Source organism: Pinus tabuliformis, chromosome 9 (assembly GCF_031772625.1).
Source record: "Pinus tabuliformis cultivar Carrire ecotype Pingquan chromosome 9, CPIR1, whole genome shotgun sequence".
NCBI classification, from domain to species: Eukaryota; Viridiplantae; Streptophyta; class Pinopsida; order Pinales; family Pinaceae; genus Pinus; species Pinus tabuliformis.
The window spans coordinates 1,074,208,622-1,074,227,238 of NC_142307.1; positions in this window are offsets into that span (position 1 = coordinate 1,074,208,622).

An 18,617-nucleotide genomic window follows, 5' to 3' on the forward strand; every position below is an offset into this window, starting at 1 on the left:
AAAGGCCCGACCTAAGGTGTGGGTAAGGATAGGGGGAAGGCTAACCCTATGTGGACCCATTGGGGGAATGTGGATCCAGGTGGGAGAAATGATGAATGGGGTCATAGTGAGTGGAAGGGGAGTGATATATGTGGATGAGGGAGTGGGACCATGCAACGAAAATTGGGGTTTCCCATGTAGTACCATCCCTAAATCCCAAAGGTCAGTAAAAGAGATCCTACGGGACTAGGGTGCAAGATTAACATCCAAAATAGGTCTAGGGGACAAGAGCACAGACCTAGCCCATTCGTTCTACCAAATCCTCCCATTATTCCATCCCCAGAAGTGTCCATGAAAAGCATACTACAATCCTCAATTACCAAATAAAAAGGCACACCTTTAGGTTCAGGAGGTCGCTTTTCAAACATACGATCATAATAGATGGGTGAGGGACCACATGGTTGTCTTAGGTGGTGTAGAAATGACACAACGAGCTAGTTGGTGGCTACAAGGGGCTGCTGGCTGCTAGCTGAGGACCATCTTGGATAAAACATTTATCCTAGGGATATAAACCAAAAAATGGTGGGTAACATTTAGCTCCAATTGGGATGTGATATCTCGAAGAATTGGATGAAGATATTCGAGCAGGAGGTCACGAGAACTCCAAAAATCTCTTGGTTATCATAGACTTGTTACTTGTACATGCAATAGGAGGAAAAAAAACATGGTGGAGCATGATTTTGTGGCGTCTCATGATCGCACATGCTTGGATTAGACCCATAAAATTGACTCATGGAAATAAACTTTCAAATGCAAATTTTAAATCTAAGTGAAACTAATCTATCATGAGAAATATCATATGAAATCAGCTTTAATGCAAAAATCATCATGCAATGCGTCCTATCCTAAATGCATATAGTAAGGGCAATACTAAGTGTAATCATAAATCCAATGCAACCAACATATCATGATATCACTATATATATGTCTGCTAGTATGATTACTCATGAAATAACACTCAAAGTGAATGCAAAAATAATCACATGGAGGGTGAAGTGGGTGGGTAAACATTATCTCCATTTGATGTAAAAGGAAGCCCTAAGAGCAGGGGGATAGGTCAATCTATAACTATAGGGATTTCCCTTTAAGTACACAAAGATCACTCTCAAGAACTCCTTATCACAATCATTGCTTATAATATCATGCTTTGAATATGTCAAAAGGTTGTGATGAGAGGGGAGAGAAGGGTGAGGGAAAGAAGGAGTGTAAAAAATAGGTTTCTCAATGTGATGGTCACATTGAAGAGGCGAGAACATTGAGTCATCAAAACCCTTAGGGTGTGTCCAAGAAGGTAAAGTATAATCGATGAGGGGATCTTCCTTGACACTATACTCGAAACGGGGAAGGCCTCATTGTAACTTGAGATCATATTAGAAGGGGTGAGGGAATCACTTGATGAAGATTCAAGATGATGAACAATAGAAATGGAAAAAGGGGAAAGTGAAATTTCAAAGGGATCTTGAAAATCCAACTCTAGAGGCTCAAGTGATTTGAATATAATCCCAGAATCATAAGGAAGGTAGGTATGAACCTTATTTCTTTCCTCAATATAAGCATCAAATGTCAAGTTTCCCTTAAAAGGAGAATCAGTTGTTTCCAACTGTCTTTCTTCATGTAAGGGAAAATAATAATTCTCCTTTCGATGAGTATTGATGGATATGTCATCGTAAGTAATGCCTGGGATAAAGGGAAAAATAATCTCAACCTCTTCCTCCTTGTTGGTATCATAAATGGGAGCACAATCAAATTCAGGCCTAACAATTTCCCATTTCTCTTTTTCAATGTGGAAATAGTCTCCAATCTCATCTTTCAAGGAGCTCATGGGATCACCTTCCTCAAAATTCTCAAAATGAGAATCATCAGGAGTGATATAATTAAGAAAGGTAAGGTCAACCTCAAATTTTCTTTTTATAGCCTCATCATCCCTAATACATGTGCTATTGAAATCATCCCATTCATCATGTGGAGCCAACAAGGACTCATATTCTTTCTTATCAGACAAATCCTCAAGGGTATCTTTGTCTTGGTTGGTTTATAAGCGACACATCTCTTATTCCCTCCTCTCTTGAAGAAAAAATGCTAGGGTATTTATTACATGATTTTAGTAATATGATTCTAGGAGGAAAGTATTAGTGGGGATTTATTTATATTCACATTTCATCTTATGAATCTTCACCGCTTCTTCATGCAAACGAAAGAATACTTCATCAGAATTACATTCCCTTACTAACCCCATGCATGACCTTACTATATTCATCCATTATTTCCTGCATGATTTGGTGGCTTAGAGGATCCAACTCTTCATCATCATCAGAGGTGTTCCTCTTCTCATCTCAATAGTATTCAAATTCCATAATTGACATTTGTTCATCATCCTCACCCACACTTGAGCTTTCTTCAATGTCATCCAATTGATTTCCCATCTTGGTACTTTGCAGTTGACGATGACATTTATGATTAATTAGGTCAGTCAAAATATTCAAAGCATAGGTTAGGCGAGAAATATCAAAGAGGTTACCAGGATCCCCCTTATACAAATCCCTCATTATGTTGAGTTTCACTTGTTGATCTATAAAATCAGAGCATGAGTTCCATATCCATACTTTCCAATAAAATTTGATAAGATTTTTCATATTTATTCCCTTTATTTTGCAGTTCTTGAATGTCTTGTCAGTGAGTTTTGCAAATGTAAAACGAAGATCAATATTTATTTTACTGTAGTCCATTTTCTGTGATCCTGCATATTAGGATTGAAATGGAGTCGCCAAGGTGAATTAAAGTGCCTTGATAGATGCTTTCTTCACCCTACAAGCATTAAATTTAAATCTTAATGAAGAACTAGTGTTTCATTCTTCCAAAGGAGTCACTAATAATGATATGTCAATATTTCATATGGGGAAAAAACACACGTTTCATGTCTCGGACAAAAAAAAAAGTACCGCTCAAACCAGCACGAGGTCCTAGAGGAGTACATGCTAGGTCAAGGGCAATAATGAACTAAAGCCCACAATCACCACAGCTAAAACTTCCTACTTTTTTCGGACTTTCACCAATGGGAGGAGACCTGATATATAGAGAATCATGTATGAAGGATATATAGACTAATATTGATGTGAAGTGATCTCGAGTAACCTTTCCTACTGGAGGCTCAAGAATGGGACTTTCTTGCTTCTTAAGGAAGGTACAAGGATTTCAAGGAAAAGGGGATGATAATTTAATGGCTAGGTTTAAGCAGTGTGAATTATGAAGGAGCTTCCAAAACCTTAAAATCCTTGTTGAACTTGGTTTCCCAAGTGGTTTTTGAAGAGTTGACTTTGACAAGGCATGGGACCACACGGGACCAAGTGGACCGAGGTTAGGTCAAGAGGAAAGAGTTTAGCAACCAATTATAGATTTTACCTAAACAAGGAGGAGAAGGGGATCAAAGAAGTGATTTTCACTCAAAGGTGCAAAATGATCCCTATGAGGAACTAGCCTAGTGAAACTTAGGGAAAAAACCAATCTCGAGGCTACGACATGGGATATCTCACAACATCACCATCGAAATTCCCTCAAATTTGGTGGAGGCCTAGGAGAGACACCAATGCAGTAGAGGCCAAGAGATCAAAGTTTTTCTATGGGTGGTTTGTCAGGAAAATGATGCCCTAGGAGCCCTAATGTGGATAGACCTAGAATACAGAAGGAGAGGTGAACTAAAATGGTTCTTTAATGATCACCTTATGGTAGACCAGTGTAAAATCCTTTGAGGAGATCAAATTCAAGAAGAATATGGATATGGACTTCATTTCTAGGTCAAGGATGCCTCAAGGACAACTCGCTTGTCATTAGGGCAAAGGAGAGTGACCTTAAGGCTTTTACACTTCGTTTTGCAAGGTAATATGGCTTATTAATATAAATTCGACTATAGAATTATCCCTAGGATAATTCGTTCAACATACATGGCCCACACATAGAGATATTGATCTAGGAGGATCTCGTCAAATTAGTTGCACAGGTTCATCGTCAGTGTTTAGTGTCGTTGTCAACATTCAGTTCAATTTCGACAGTTTCCACAGTGTTGTTAAGATTCATATCGTTCAAGTGATGTTAATGGTTTTTATGGTGTTGTACCTAGCTGTCAACATGTTTTTATCAAAAAATACATAAAAAACCTATTTTCCTAAGTCTAAAACCCTAATTAACACTCTCGGGCTATGTTATTACAAACAAAAACATTACAAATACAGTCCTAAACCGCTACCTCTAACCGCAGCGGAACCATGGTGCATGTGATCAGAGACAAGGTAACTACAGCAGCAAGTTAAACTGTCAGTCTTCTGATTGTGTGAGGTTCTAACCGCAACCAAGCCATGTGAACAGAGCATTGCTTGACCGTCGGGGGTTTGTGTTAACCTCCAGGCTTCAGAACCACATCGGGTATAAACCAGGCATGTGATGAGGTGTTAATTCACTGCAACAGTTATTGTAATGACATTGGAGGTTGTAAATGGTGGAAGCCAGATGTAACCATAAATGGTGGAGGTAAGTAGTGGACACATGGGCAATGGTCATCATAACTGCGGGCAGATAAGCCGCTAGGTGGCAGGAAGACAATCGAATGCCGAAGAACCAGCTATTCACATGGGAACGATTAGCCAGCGCGCAGTAAAACTTAACTACCAGTGGTCCTATGTTTAATATAAGGTTATATTTGGGTTTTTGGTGTAGTTTTGTTAAAACTATTAATTCAATGACCTAGAAGCCATCCTAAGTGTCAATTTACAACTAGACTGAGGCTTCAAAACTCATCCAGAATACAACCAATTCATCTCGAATTCAACCAAAGGAGGTTTTGATGTAGTTGTGGGCCTATAAGAGGCAGTTTTGTCCATGGAAGTGATTAGAGTGGTTTTGGTTTTTGTATGTAGATTTTGGAGGTCATAGGCAGTTTTGTTTTCAGTGTAATAGGAGCATCCAGAGTTGGAATTGGGAACCGTGATAGGCGTTGGAAAGCTAGTTTAGAGAGCTTCCTTTTGAAAGTGACCAAAAGTGCCTGTGTGCACATCCAGTCTGGTCTATTTTCTAATTAATCGAACTCCTTGGTTTTAGTCCTAATAAAGTGGTCGCCCATCTTGAAAGCGAACCCGGAGGCGTAGTCCATCAGGGATGAACTCCGTAATCAAATTTGTTGTCTGGTATCACTGCGTTTTTACTGTTTTCACTTCTATTATGCATCTTTATTATGTTTTAATCAGTTGTCATAAAGTCTTCTTCTCATGCAGTTTTCTTCGATTTCCGCACTTTCATCTAACATTCAAATCATTAATGGCTAATCAATTCTACATCAATTTTAGTCTATGATCATTTTAGATCAGATATGCTATATAGAAACATAATTCCACAACTCGCAGTAAATGCATGCAACAACTAGACCTAGTATAGAAAAATATCATCATTAATGTATGTGACAAAGTAAAATAATAAATAACATTAAATTTGTAGTTACATGTAAGATAATATATCCAACCATCAGTAAAATTTCCAATCAAGAAGCTCTAAGATAAGAAAAGGCAATCCATACATCAAGAAAGACACAAGTCCAAACCAAGTGATGATGAGAAATGAAATCTCATCATTTGTATTTATACACTCCTAATGAGTTTGATTTAGCTACTTGAGCCTACATTAGCCCCTAAAATAAAAATAATGTGCAAATAACTAACTTTTGGTGACAAGCCCACCAAGCTAACTCATAAAAAAAATAAAAATCCTCTCAAGAGGTTGAATGATCAATAATACATGTTGTTGGGATATCTTTGAAGCTTGATTAAGTACATAAGTGCCATAATGATGACTAGGACTCCCAAAAGTAATGGACAAGGGGTTGGCCCCTTGTTCTTCACATAATAAACTTGTGGTGCTCCTGATGGGTGTGAGGGCACATAAGTGACCTCATGTGTCTCCAAGTAAGTTGAAGATGGTTGCAAACCATATGTAAGGGGTTAGATGATGGTGTACATGATGCCACACCAACATAAAATTCTTGGGTCAATTTCCAAGTGCATGGTACAAATGTGGGGTCAGATAAGAAAAGGTGAATCAAGTGCATCTTCTTAGTCCAATAGGTTAATCTCCAGAAATCCATGAACATGTCTGGGATCCACTGAGTATTTTCTATTGTTGTGCATGCCCATGGCTCTCAACACACACACACTACATGTGCCAATGCAGCCTTATGGAGGGTTATGACCCCTTATAGTGAGACCAAACCCAAAATGGAGACCACCTTCAATCCTGCATAAGATCCAATGTGTCTGCTAGCCTTCCAATACAATACGTCATCAAGGAAATCGATTAAAAGAGCTTAAAAACTATGGAAAAAATGTGGGGACTTCATATTGGCATGCTCTTCCATAGTGGGCTTTGGCATGTGCTAATGTCTCCAAGCTCCAAATGGGGTTAACCAAGTATCCTATTTGGTGGTTTTTACTGATAAGGTGATAGTATGTCCAAGGTACATCCTTTAAAGGGTGGTGGCATGAAATCAATAGATGAATGGAGTAGGGAATGAAAGGGGCAACCATGGGTCACATGCTAGGGTAAAAGGGTGGCTAATACAAGGGAAGTCGACACTTGGCTATATAATGTATAGGAGGGAGAAATCATGGTACATGAGGTGCCCCAACCCTGATTTTTCCACCCTTATTTATATGCCTTTTACCTTTTATAATTTTTTTAATTGATTGATCGGGGCTCAAGTCGTAAGAGAATGATGTGTGAGATATAGTAGTGAATACCCCCTTTAAGGTAGGGCAGTTCATTTCCCACCAGGGGTTGGGACAATCATGGGTTCCTATATGATAAAGGAGGCTCATCTAGGGCCTGTAGGAACTAGGGTGATGGCCATGATGATGGGGTAGAGTGTCTAGTCAATTTAGTGTCCTAAATTTTTCTACATAAATTATCAATCCAGGTATCGTAAACTGATGAAGTGTGGTGCACTATATGTGCTTAGTTAACCTTTTTTATTACATTGTTGTTTTATAGTTTATGTTGTTTTTGGGGTTTGTTTCTTATGCTTAAGGAAATTAATCTAAGAAAGAAAATTTATGCTTCTAGATGAAAATCTCTAAATGTTAATGGACAACTAAATCTAATGACTTTAAATGTTCAAATCTAATTTCTAAAGAAGGGAAAAAAATGAACATTAGATAAAAACAAATCAAAACATTGAACAGTTAGATTAATCTAGCCGACAAAATGTCTATGAAATGAAAGCAAAAATGATAACAACTAAATGAAGTGTTTTATCACTTTGCTAGACAATTTTGGGAGAACCACCTCCTTGTGATAGCATTTGGAGGGATCCAATACTTCATTGTTCTAAAGCTGAAAATGAAATTTAAATGAAAGAATAAAACTGAAAGTGAAATTGCAACTAATCTACTATAATAGCTAAATGAAGTGTTTTATCACTCTGGTATACAATTTTGGGAGAACTATCTCCTTGTGATAGCATTTGGAGGGATCCAATACTTCATTTTTATAAAAATGAAAATGAAATTTAAATGAAAGACTAGTACTGAAAGTGAAATTGCAACTAATCTACTATAACAACTAAATGAAGTGTTTTATCACTCTGCTGTACAATTTTGGGAGAACTACCTCCTTATGATAGCATTTGGAGGGATCCAATACTTCATTGTTCTAAGAAAAAGTAAACATAAAAAAAAGAAGAGAAAGACTCATTCATAGATGAAATACTTCACCACTTAGTTTTAAGATGAACCATCAACTGAAAGGGCTTTTGGAAATATTCACTTACAACATGAGTTATTAAACTAACATCAAATCTACTATGTGCTCTAATGCTCCAAGCACCAATTGGAAAATAGGAGGACTACTTTCTTGGACTATTTTGTTAAGCACAGATTACACAGTTAGATAGATCTACAATCAACCAGTTGAATGCACTTGCATGAATTAAACTTGCATGAATGGGAAATCTAAACTATTAAACTAGAAAACAATCATAAAAATAAATGACATACTTGAATGAAATCAAAGCAAAACTACAAAATAAAATCTGCTCTATCTTACATTCTAATATGCTCCATGACATCTCCTACTTCACATCTCCTTCCATGTTGGGAACTTCAAAGCTTTATTCAAAATCTTCAAAATTATAAAGTACAACAAGTTGAGCTAACAAAGTTAACAAAAGCTTTTAAATAAAGGAGACAGATCTCCTATTTATACAAAAAGATGAGAAGTCATCTCATTAATGAGAGTCCATGAATCTCTCCCTATACCTCTAGAGTTATAATCAAAATAGGAAATGATAAGACACATGTCTTCTTAGAGTTTCAATACAAATAGGAAATGTGACACATATCCTCATGATCCCATGATCCTCTCCACTCAAATTCGAATTTGGCCTTAGGATGCCACATAAAGGTCTTCTAGAAACTTCCTTTTGACCTACACATGTCAACAATCTCATCCCACTTGTTAGGTATAAGCATATGCACATTATTTTCTAATTTTTAACCATAAATTCACTTAAAAATGATAATAATTAATAAAGTTTTGGAAAAACATAAATGTGACCCAATAATGATGAAAGTGAGATGAATGTAGTGACATGGTAGTGAAATGAAGGTGAAATGGAGGTGATATAATGGACATGATAGTGAAAGTGTAATGGAAGTGAATGACAATTTCAAGACCCAACATAGAGTTCATGTATTCAATTTTTTCCATGTGTTAAATGTGTTTGTCCCATCGATATTTTTCATTTTGTGGTACATCTTCCTGTAGAATGTGTCCAGTTACGCTTTTACTTTTATTTTCAGTTGCATCAACATTTGAGGCATCATTCTAGGCCCGACCCAAGGTGTGGGTAAGGGGAGGAGGAAGGCTAAATGCTTGTGTATCCTATGAGTGATATATGTGGATGAGGGAGTGAGACCATGCAACCAAAATTGGGTTTTCCCATGTAGTACCATCCCTAAATCCCAAAGGTCAATAAAAGACTTCCCATGGGACTATGGTCCAAGGTTAACATCCAAAATAGGTCTAGGGACAAGAGCACAAACCTAGCCCACTCTTTACACCAAATCCCCCCATTAATCCATGCCCAGAAGTGTCCATTATAAGAAAACTACAATACTCAATTACCAAATGACAAGGCATACCTTTAGGTTCGGGAGGCCCATATTCAAATATATGATCATAACAAATGGGCGAGGGACCACATGGTTGGCTTAGGTGGAAGAGAATGGTATAAAGAGCTAGTTGGTGGTAGCTAGCTGAGGACCATCTTGGAGAAACAATTTCTCCTCGGGATATCATCCACAAAATGGTGGGTAAAAGGACCCAAAAATATTAGCCCACATTGGAAATAAGTTGAGAGAGTTTTTTATGCTCTCATACATAATGAAGGTAGGAAGATATACTTCCTATGCAATATTAGGAATCTATATGGATCTCATGAAACCCCTCCATGGTAGCATTCAACTCAACTATGAAGATGATATTTGGGAACAACTAATAGATTATGAGTGTTACACATCATTTTTTCACTGTCCCTGTACTCCCCATTCCTTGATCCTGGAGGACCTCTACAGTGAACCCCGCATGCTTTGCCTTCCTGAAGAAACTCCCATTATGTCCCTCTTCATGAACAAATCATTTCCCTTTTGCACCATTTCCCATAAAACTTTTGTTTTGCCTAGTTTACAAGGCCAACACTATTGACCTTTGTCTCCCCTGCACCGATGTGCAAATATTAACACTATTCCCCATGCTGATCAGTACTACTGAGCTATGTTCTAGTTGTGCTGATCCTGTTATGAAAAGCTTTTTAAATTAGAGTCGAAGCTTCCAGCTCTAGAAGCTCTGTATGGGGTCGAGGATGACAGTTTGGGCTCCTTTCCCCTATAATGATGGAACTACCTCAAGGGATAAGTCCTTATCCCATGAGAAGAGGATCCATCTCCCATCCATATTTCCTATATATTCCTCCATTCTTCCCAAGAACAAGCTAGTTATAGTTTTGGTTGAGTGTGAGTATACTATTTTTGATTAGACAAGCAACATATTACTAGTTGTAGCCATCTAGTTGTGTGAGGGAGAAGTGTGTTTGGTTTGGAGTGAAGTATAAAGAGAAAAGGCTTTAAACTATTATTATTTGAAGCCATCATGGAATCCTAGCAGAAGTGTGTGGGAACCCAGTCTTGTCAGAGGAAGACTGCGACGTCAAGATGAATGGTTGTAATCTCTCTTTGTTATTAATATATGAAACTATCGATTGATTTCCTACATGTTTTGTAATATTACATATTCGTGTCTTAATGCTTCTTGACTCATTGAGTAGCTTGAATTGCAATTTGTCTATTATAATGTTTGTGTGCTGTTGGTGTTCACTTGTTTCAGGATTTTGAAGAAGGAAGCGAGAGATTGTTGGAGCGAGCAAGCGAGGACATCATCAAGGAGGATAAGTGACCACGAGGTAGGCCCTCTTGATTGATTCTAACCGAAGGAAATCTTCCATAGAATGTGTCTGTTGTGTCTAGACCCATTATCGGGCTAGAGGAATTCATTCATGTCCACACTTATAATTTTACTTCACCACAAATGGGCAACTCCATTGGGGAGATCCCATCTTTTGTTTGTTTTGGATTTCATGATTTCATGAGAACTTTGCTAGATCCATGTTTTCCCTTCGGTTCTGTTTCTTTTCTCCTGCTTATTGGCCTATGTCTAAAATTCATAGTAGCAGATTTGGTCCCTGTTTTGATTTTGATTTTTTATTTTTCCTTAGTTCCCTCAGACAACGCATTTAATCGGCTGACAGTCACGTTGACCAATGTGAATTGTGGAGGAATAGTCACACCGAACAGCCTATGGCACTTGTTGTCAGTTAGGAAATCACACCGATCCCTGTAAGTGAAGATTAGGTCTAGACCCCAATCTTGGCCAGTGTGTCTGCTCTTGTGTGTTTAACCTCGTGAGCCTTTTTGACTATTTTCTCCCTAATTAGGAAGCTACTTTTCATTTGGTTTTGCTTGCTTGTTGGCTTGTCATCTTGCTGTTTGATTGATTCAATCATTGAGTGGCTAGTGACACTAGGGCATCTAGCTAGTCATCCATTCAGTAGCTTGTGGAATCATCAAGTCCGGTTGTGGGTGTGTTTTGTCCTTGCATTTGTTTTTGGTCCCTCTTATGAATTTGACCTCTTTTGCACAAGTTTGAAAAAGTTTCGTTTACTAGTTTGAACGTCTTTTCTAGCATAGATTACATTGTCGGTCTTGTGTTTGGTAAAGTCGGTGTAAATTCATTGATTCGAATGAAATTATATTTTCATGTTTGCATCTGATTGAAGAGCTCATAGCCTCAAATTTTTTTTCATTGAAAGATTGTATGCGAAAAGTTTGTTTCGTTGTTTCATGAGAAAGTATGAAATTCTAGCTTGTTGCATCATTATGATTTGCATCTCTTAAAAAACTAGAATTGCACTAGCATTTAAAAAAGGAAGAGATTTTTTTTCAATTTGAAAGGACTGACAGATAAGTGCTTGTCAAGAAATTAGGAATTGGAATGCATTTTTCATTAGTTTATTTTTTGAAAAAGTGAAGTAGTGAAAGATCATTTCGTTTTCAGTTTCTTGATTATTTGCATTTGATTGAGTAGTTTCTACCCTCTCTAGTGTAGGCATTTCATCGAATTGAAAGGGTTTTGTCCCACTTTGTTGCATTTTAGGTTTTTTAAATAGCATCGCTAAGACCTGAAAACTAAAACTTAACTCAATATCAACTCTAAAATGAATTCAATTAACCTAAGGCGCATTTGACGTTAACGATCATATCTAGAAGGTCTAGGCTAGAGACATGTTCCAACGTCTATAAACCTAGTAGTTGTCATTAGCTTCGGCATTAGACAATGTTTGCATGGATTTGTGCTCCCTGTACCATCGAGTATATTACGAGATACCCCACTAGGCTACAATCCTCTTATCCTTAGGATGTCGAGTCGACTGCATTGTGAACGTGATACACCGAACACAACATTCAGGGAGATTTTTCTTCTGTGCACCACGCTACTTTGGGGCCTGTTTTGGGGCACTTTTGGGTGTCCAAAATGTGCCCACTTGGAATTTTTGGAAAACCTGTCCTGTCTAATTTCTAACCCCACTAGAATTTTTGAATTTGGTGCTCATTTTCCCCTCCAAATCTCCATTCTCCCAAGACTGCTTCCTGTGTGTCAAAAAAGGGGCAGAGAGGCCATTTTTGGGTGTTTTTTGACCTTTTGGAGACTCATACCTTGCCAAAATTTCTTGTCCAGGCACCAGTGGTCATGATTTTCCATGCGGAATCCAAAATAAAAACCATTCCTCATTTAGAGCTCTAGAATTTTGGAGACTCATACCTTGCCAAAATTTCTTGTCCAGGCACCAGTGGTCGTGATTTTCCATGCGGAATCTAAAATAAAAACCATTCCTCATTTGGAGCTCTAGAATTTTACCGTCGCGCCACAGGGAGAAAAACACTGTGTTTTGCCCAAAAATTTGTCATGTGACCAAAAATTCCCCAAATTTCTTGAAATTTGGGCTGGAGGTTCCCTATGGGGTTTTATTGTTGGCATTTTGGCACAAGTGTGGCGCTACGGTACAGGTGTTGTCCTTGATGGCAACTCTCTTGGATGACAGATCTTAGTCCAGACTACAAGAATGAAGAGAAATTTCATATACGCAGGTTCATTAAGCCCAAGATGCGTATACACGCTGGTACGCTATATACTAAGTCGCGGATACGCAGGCTTGCTATATACAAAGTTGCGTATACACGCAGTTTCATGAACAGAAAAGAGCGTACATGTCGAGAAGCTTCCCTTTGGTTCGTGGTAGTTAGTCCTCAGTACTTGAGCCTATGTTTTTGGACCAAGGTATCTCGACAGTCGTGTTGATACCGTGTTTTGAAGTTGATGGTATTGTATTACTATGGTTTTGGCCCGTGGTATTGAGGAGGGCCTAATGCTATATAAGGAGAAGAAGATCATTAGGCTATGGTATCGAAAAAGTCTTGAATATCTAATGAAGAAAGAGATCTAGTATGCAGGTTCTGGGTTGATGATACATTGCTTGATCTGAGCTAAGGAGAGATCACATCGGTTGATGGAAGGACAGATCGGGATCAAATTGTTTGAAATGAACTATCGTTATATGGTTGATTATGCATATTTTTAGATCTGCATACTGACACAATGTTATGTTCTGAGTATGACTGATGACTGGTACAGCTGCAAGTTATGAGAAATTATTTTTAGATCTGTACGCAGGTTGGCTTCGGTAAAAGCGCGTGTATACGCGGGTTTGGTTCATTGAAGTAGCGTATATCTTTTGAAGCTTAATTTTTGGGTTGCAGTTGGGTCTGTCTGTTATTGCAGGGTTCTGTAGTCTGCTCTGTGTTTTGGTGACTGGGTGTTGACAGGGTTTCAGTGGTTCAGTGATTCAAAGTTTGATGATGCTAGTATTGGTTGTTTTGTGCTTCTATGATTTGCTATGAAAAGAGAATGAATCGTGGTCTTCAGATTGAAATGTTGTGCTTCAGGAGTATCCAGTCTGAAAATTGATGAAAAGTGGTACCTGAAGGAAAGAAGATTGTAGGCCAGCACCTACGTACTAGTATCTTAGCTAGTACAAGAACAAAGGGGGTTGGAGCTCCCTTCCAGGAGAGTTTGGAAAACGAGAGAAGGTTGTAGCCTTCTGCAGGTTGTAGCCTGCGTACTAGTATAAGGCTGCACCAGTACAAAAGATTTTAAACTGAAGTTTCTTATTAAAGAAAGATAGAGACGACTTGCAGCAGGTGGTTTTCACCCACATTGGGTTTCCACCTTATATCATGGTGTTCATGTGTGTGGCTTTTGTGTGATGATCTGTTCTGTTATACTGCACCTGTTTACTTTTAATATGGTTAATAATGTCATGATGCATTTACTAAAGATAAACTAACTGAATCATAAGATTTCTGGTTATACGCTGGTTGCTTTAGACACAGTCGCGTGTACACGCTGGTTCACTTAACTGAAGTACCGTATATGTTTCTGAGTATTGAAAAAGTTTTATTGATCTGATAATACTGATTCACCCCCCCTCTCAGTATTATTTCCAACATTATAATGGGCCAAGGAAGCCTCAACCAAGATTCGAAGCTGATCTTGCTCTTTTGCCTCTTTCGCCTTTCTTGTTGCTTTCCTTAATTTTGCCTTCAAACTCCTTATTTGGGCCCTTGCACTCATGTTTTGTGTCCTGTAACGATAAGCCATGTGTCTCAGCAAGGCAAGGTCTTGATCGGCCTTGTCCAGAAGCCTCTCAAAGTGCATGTTCACGCTCTAGAGATGGGCCTCCCGATCCTCATTGATTTCTTGCTCCAATGATGTGAGCTCAACTCTTCTCCTTTGAGTAGCTTGGCGATGCTCACGAATGTTTTGCAGCTCCATAATCGCTTGCTGATGCTCAAGCTGCTTGTTTCTCTACTCCAAGTACTTCATGTTCCACTTGGCCCTCTCCAAGTCAAGGGATAAGGACTCAATCTCTGATTTCTACTCCTGGATGATCTCTGTAAGCTCTGCATTTGTTGGTTCTGCATCTGTCCCATCATCATGGAGGAGAACGAATTCGGTCTCTCATTCACCTAATGGCCCTTCCTCCTGCACTGGCTCCTTACCTCTGCCCTGCTCATGTGATGCTGATGTCGGAAGCGAGCCCCCTTCCACCCCAGGTGGAGATAACACTCGCTTTGCTGTTGCAAATAAGGGTCTACTACCTCTCTGATAGGTGATGTATACTGGCATAGTAGCAGTCTCATGTCGCTCATACTGATGAGATGGACCACCTATCTCATGCTCTGCCTCTAATACTACCTGTGGAGCATTGAAGAAGTCATGGGAGATGAAGTCCTCCCAAGCAATACCCTGCAATCCCAACTGATGATATACCAAAATCCGGATAAGAGCAAAGTGATAAACACTGTTAAGCTGCTGTCGAGGGGTCTTGTGCTGCATGAAATTTTTCATCCTCTCTATGTTCCCGCAGATGAAAAATGGGAGGTTCATCATTCGCACCCTGGTAAAGTGCATGAGCAACTTGATGTGATAGGAATAAAGGCGAGAAAACCTCCCCTCACAACTGAAGTATTTCATGATCAGTTTCATGAGCAGAGCATACTCATCTCTCAAAAATCTAAACGGGAAAACTCTCCTACCCTGACTCAAACAACTGGCCTTAATGTAAGGCTCATAATGATGCCTCTCCACCTTCTTCTTCTTATGCCACTGTTCTCCAACATTTGGTATGCTTGTTTCCATTGATATGGCTTCGGGTGTCAATGTGAAAGTGACCCCAGCCAAGATAGACTGACCTCCATCTAGATGAAGTGCAAAAAGACGGGCCAACTCATGATGAACTCTGACATTTGCCACCCTTTGACAAAATTCAAAACATGCTAAGTGCTGGAAACATGACATAGCAAGAGGGCATGCCTGCAACTCGATGAGGGTGTTTGGCTCATCTCTAACATGTTTGCCACTCCGGTGATGTCTCCTGGGGGCCTATTCTCCTGAAGCTGTATCACCGTGGCTCCCCTCCTCATATTCTGATGAAACCTCGGATGCCATGACTGTTGTTTTGTAAACTGAATTAAGGCTGCCATTTGATTATAGTGAAGCTACAGGTTGCTTTGACAATCTGCCACCAAGGGGACAATTAAAAAGGGAGTACTAAGAGGGGGATAATATAATGGGAATAGGGGTTTATAGGAGAATTTTGTTTAGGGATATACAGGGGGTTTTGGGGTATTTTTATAGGGTAGGTTTTGTGTTTTTGACAAGGTAAGGTTTTAGGGTTTGTAAGGTAGGGTTTGGGATTTATTTAGCAATAGGAAGAGGGGAAAGGGAGTATGATTTTGGTAGTGTTAGGGTAGTGATTATGGGGACACTGGCATAGGGGAATAAGGAACAGGGGTAGGGTAGGAAGAATAAACTTCGCAGCAATATCATTGTAGCACAAACCCTAGCATAATGGTTTACTTTGGTGTCTTCTTTGTGTTTTCTTTATGAAATCTTTTTGCATTTTATTATAGGCATAAAATCATCATATTACCCATAAAAATTGGTGCGCAATTGAATTTAGGTAGCCTACCTTGCAAATAGAAGAGCTCCACAAAAAAATTGAGTGGATTTGGGTAGTTTTTGGGCGCTTTATCCCTCTGCACCGTGCGTAAAGCCCAATGCGCCATGCCAGTGGTAATTTTGAACTACGGGTAGGCTTTGTGTACACCGTGCCCGGTGAGTGCGCCGCGCTCCTGCTTGTGTGCGCCACGCGCCCAAAAATCGCCTACACCTGCTCCAAATCGCTCAAATCCTCAACCCGCGACCTTGCAACGTTTTCCCAATGCATTTGATTACACAATGAGCTTGTTTCATGATGGTATTTGTGTATATAAGCTTGGAGGTCATGTTTTAAATTAACTTTTTCAAAAAACCAACTTTTCTAATGTATTGTTCAACACCTTTTCACTGACTTTAGTATAACCATGATTTTCACCTTTTATCTAAATTTTGGGCTCAAACGATGAAATTTTCGACATTTTTTTGTAGGGATTGCATGACAGAACACTTGGCCATGGAAACCATGACTGCACCTAAGGAAATCAATTGTCGACCCCTTTTGAAAATTTTGTTGCCAATAGCACTGTTTGAATTTTCTTCAAAACAAATTTTTGAAGAACCGTTGAATTTTATCAATAAGATGATGGAAATCTGTGGATCATTACTTTGCAAGAGCATCACTCTGGCCTACATGGCTTTACAGGACCTATTTAAAGATCAAAATGATATGTCCCTAGACTGAATGACCGAAAATGACTTTTGTCGAAGGACCAGACCTTGACTGTTATGGACTTTTGGATTATTTGACATAAAGACTTAAGCCAGCAGGAACCATACATGAGGGGATATGACTAGCATGAATTTCTTCGTCAAATCATGGCATACCCCTAGCAGAATGTAGCTGAGTGAATGGAGCGAGACACCTAAAAATGAAATGCATAAAGAGTTTTGATCTCTGACGGAGGACTGACCAGACCGACTCTAACATTGGCTCCAATGGGGGATGGTAGCTCCTTGGAGGTGTCAAGAACAGTAGATCTCTAGAGGGGCTAGACAGTGCCTTTTGTTCATTGAGCTATGGAGTCACCATTTCGACTACAACACAGGGCTCTGACTTATTTATGAAACTGAAAAGACCAATAAATTGACTCAAACTTGACATTGAAATTACTCAAAAACTAATTCGACAGAATGAAACCAAACTGAAAAAAAATGGTATTTACAATGAAAGTGGAAGCAGCGTTAATAAATCAGCAGTGGTACTGCTTGAGCAGCCAACCATTGATCGGCCCTCCAGGACAATCTTCCCCGTTCATTTCCTTCAGAAGAAAGGCATTCTGACCCCTATGTGCTGCAATCTTGAAAGGACCTTTCCAAAGATTCTCGAACTTGCCATGCTTACCTTTCTCTTCATTCCTTGCATCCCACTTCAGCACCACATCATCCAACTGAAATCTATCTGCCTTTGATTTTCTTTCATAGATTTTCTTTATTTTCTCCTGCAATTTGGATGTGTTCTTGAAAACTTCTTCTCTTGTCTGCTGCAAGTGTGCCATTTGATTCAACCTTCTCTGCATGGGATCTTCTTCACTACTAGCCTCCTTAAGAAGTCTGACTATCGGGGCAGCAAGAGAGGTGGGAAATACTTTGTCAACTCCATAAACAAGCTCAAACGGTGACATACCAAAGGATTTTTTCTGACTGATCCGATCTGCCCAAAGCGCATGGACCAGCCTCTTATTCCAGCTCTTTTTATTTATTTCTAGCAGCTTCTTGATGATATTGACCAATGAGTTATTAGAAGATTCTACCAATCCATTGCCTTGCGGATGATAGGCAATTGAGTGACCCAAAATGATGTGATATTTATGACAAAATTCTACCATCCTCTTTGATTTGAAAGCTGCTGCATTATCGGTGATTAACTTATTCGGACAACCAAAGTGAGACAAGATGTTATTTTCAAGAAATGAAATGATTACCGTATCTGTAGCTTGTCTGGTGGGAGTTGCCTCAATCCATTTTGTGAAATAATCTATCGCTGTAAAGATCCATCTATGTTGTTCGAAAGAAGCGGGATGAATTTCACCAATGAAATCCAACCCCCACTACTGGAAAGGAGCGCTCACCTCAATAGGCTTAAGTGGTAATGGCTGTAATTTCTATTTTCCTTCGAAAATCTGACATTTATGACAACGCTTGACCATATTTTACACATCAGCAAACAATGTGGGCCAATAGTTCCCTGCTCTCAAAATTTTATTTGCTGTTGACTTCCAAAACAGTTGGCCACCACACTCTCCTCCGTGGAAATCCTCCATGACTTTCTTTGCCTCCTCTTCCACCAAACAATTCAACAACATTCCATCGGGATCTTTCCAATACAGCGCAGAATTTAGAATGCAAAACTTGGCAGCCTTCAACTTGAGTGT